Source organism: Macaca fascicularis, chromosome 14 (genome assembly GCF_037993035.2).
Source record: "Macaca fascicularis isolate 582-1 chromosome 14, T2T-MFA8v1.1".
Taxonomy (NCBI): Eukaryota; Metazoa; Chordata; class Mammalia; order Primates; family Cercopithecidae; genus Macaca; species Macaca fascicularis.
The window spans coordinates 57936973-57940275 of record NC_088388.1 but is presented as its reverse complement, the minus strand read 5'-3'; the positions used below and the strand labels follow the sequence as shown (position 1 = coordinate 57940275).

At 38.5% G+C, this 3303-nt stretch overlaps 1 pseudogene; it reads right to left on the bottom strand.

Moving 5' to 3' along the window:
• Window positions 1–2183: 2183 nt before the first annotated feature.
• Window positions 2184–2280, bottom strand: LOC123568899 (U6 spliceosomal RNA; annotated as a pseudogene).
• Window positions 2281–3303: the final 1023 nt, after the last annotated feature.

Sequence of the window (3303 nt, the reverse complement as noted above, 5' to 3'; positions counted from 1 at the left end):
GGAAAATAAAAGAGAAAAGTGGACATGCAAAAGATATATTCAGAAACTCAACCCCTATTTATTTAAATAGAGTTCCAAAAGGAGAAAATAGAAAGAATGGAGGAGAGAAAACAAAGATGACTTTAAGAACATTTCACACAGCTTAAGAAACACAAAAGTCTTCAGATTTAAAAGTCCCATTGAGTGACAAGCATAGTGAATGTTACAGAGGCACAAATCCAGATTCCTCCCATGGTAAGTTTCAGAGCATCAAGAATGGGGTGTAATATTACAGATTTTGGGCACAGGGGGAGAACATAATTTGACTCTAAAGAAATAAAAAGACTAATCCCATGATTTTCTTTAGCAACACTTTGTGATAGAATGCAATAGAATTTCCTCAAAGTTCTAAGAAAAGTTTATTTTGAACCTTAACTACATCTAGTCAAACTAGCATTGAGATGAAGTACAAAACAAAGCATTTCAAACATGCAAGATTTCAGGAAGTTTATTGCTCTCAGGTTCTCTCTGAAAGAACTATTCAAGGATCTATTCCAGCAAAAAAAAAAAAAAAAAAAAAAAAAATGAATTCAGGTCACAGGGAAATCACACACACACACACACACACACACACACACACACACACAAGTGATGATGTAAAACTCAAGGAAATCATATAATTAAACTCAAATAATTATTGATGCAGGCTGCAAAAAAAATGAGTTTGGAAAGAAATCTCAGTGTCAACATGAGAGATAATAATACAAGGCAAGAGAGTGGGTTTGGGGGAGAAGAAAGTAAAAATGTACTGAAGTTTTACCTTTTTTTTTTTTTTTGAGACTGCGTCTCACTCTGTTGCCCAGGCTGGACTGCAGTTCACTGCAACCCCCACCTCCTGAGTTCAAGCAATTCCCATGCCTCAGCCTCCCAAGTAGCTGGGACTACAGGCACGAGCCACCACACCCAGTTAATTTTTGTATTTTTAGTAGAGACAGGGTTTCAGCATGTTGGCCAGGCTGGTCTCGAACTCCTTGTCTCAGGTGATCTGCCCACCTTGGCCTTCCAAAATGTTGGGATTACAGGCGTGAGCCACCGTGCCTGACCTGAAGTTTTAATCTTGCTTAGGGAAAAGGATATAGTGAATAGATATATTGACTAATTATATAAATCAACCTAAAATATTTAAAAATCAAAATTCTTAAAATTAAAATTCCTTGGCCGGGTGCAGTGGCTCACTCCTGTAATCTCAGCACTTTGGGAGGCCAAGGTGGGCAGATAATGAGGTCAGGAGATACAGACTATCCTGGCTAACACAGTGAAACCCCGTCTGTACTAAAAATACAAAAAATTAGCCAGGCTTGGTGGCGAGCACCTGTAGTCCCAGCTACTTGGGAGGCTGAGGCAGGAGAATGGCGTGAACCCGGAAGGCGGAGCTTGCAGTGAAGGCAAAGCTTGCAGTGAGCCAAGATCGCGCCACAGCACTCCAGCCTGGGCAACAGAAGGAGACTCCATCTCAAAAAAAAAAAAAAAATTAAAATTCCTTAATTGTAATTTTAAAATTCTTTAAAATTGTGTTTCTATTTTAATTTGGTTGTACTTTGTTCTTAATTCTTGAGACAATCACTAAGGATAGATACTTTTACCCCTAGAAATACTGTTTCACTTCATGAGAGATTATTTCAAAAGTTATCTTCAGCCCCTATGGCACCCTCTCACTCGCCTTAACCAGTCCATCACTAATGGTCCATGCCAGTTTCATCCCAATACCTCCCCAGTCTATCTGTCTCTTTTGAAACCACCACAGTTCAGCCCATCACACCTCTTACCTGGACAGCCTCAATAGTCAGCCAACTGGAATCCCTGTATCAATGTCTGTTTCCCATTGCCTACACTGCAACTTCTCAAAGATCTAAAGATCTTCTCAAAATGCAAATCTGTTCATGTCTGCTCTTGGCTTAAAACTTTTTGATGTCATTAGGTATATACAAGAGACTTCAATTATAATCGAGGTCATATTATTTAAAAGCATTATCCAATTATCGTATTCCATTTAAGTTCATAGTAGTTACATGAATATTTATTACATTAGTCTCTGTCATCTATATATGAAACATTTCTCACATGAGAAAAACAGCCAAAAGTTCAAAACAAACAAAAAATCAAAATCAAAACATAGCAACAGAGATTTTTCAATTGCATCCTTAATGAAGTATTGAAGTTTCCTATGTCCAATCCTTGCTCATGGGCCCTGCTAATCTTCTCTGTATCCAATTCTAGTACATGTGCTCCCAAAGCGAGCACTATATGTCTAAACCTAAGACCTCCTCAGTTATGATATTAATACTTCTCATACTTCTTTGAGTTCTTTGAGATTTCTTTTTGCCACAGAGCTTTTGTTGTTTCTGCCCATGGCTCTCTCTGCCACCTACTCTCTATAAACTCCCTGGTTAATTCCTATTTAAACTTCAGATTTAAATGTAAATATCACTTTCTTGGAGATGTCTTTCTTAACCTATCCAGCCTAGGTCAAGATAGATAGATCAATAGAGAGATGATTGATAGATAGATGGTCTTATTGGTTTGCATTACATATTCCTCCAAACACCTATTGACTTGTGAGAATGTGCTGATTTATGAAATTCTTTTATGTATGTATTTTGCCATTTACTATAGGCCCCATATGGGCAGGAACAATGTCTGTTTCGGTTCCTTATTTTCAAGTCTAGCATGGAGTGACCCCTTGGTAAGTGTGAATTGAATGAAGAAGAAAAGGGACATGCTGTGCCTAGGATATGGTCAAAACTCAGAACCTGGAGTTAAAGGGAAAGGTATTCTATTGCCTCTCCTGCCACTTAGCTTTGGACAATGTGCGTGTGAGTTGAATGAAGAAAAAAAGGGACATGCTGTGCCTAGGATGTGGTCAAAACTTAGAACCTGGAGTTAAAGGGAAAGGTATTCCATTGCCTCTTCTGCCACTTAGCTTTGGACAATGCAGTTAAGCCTTCCCAGCTAGGTTTCTTCATGAGTAAAATGAAGGTAATAGTAGTACCCCTGCTATAGGACCATTAACAGCATTAAATGAGAAAGCTCAGCAGCGTACCCGGCTCATAGTAGACACTCAAATCATTATTCATTATATTTTCATACTTCTGTATTTTTCTTCTTTTGTTACAAAATTTTCACACTGCATGTTCCCCCTCTCTGCTTATGCTCTTCTGATTGTAATGTGTTGATCTTTTGTGTCGAACTGAAACTGCTTTCCACTTCAGGCCATCTGTAGAGCATTTGAACGATAGGAGGAGGAGATGATGGTGCTGCCATTAA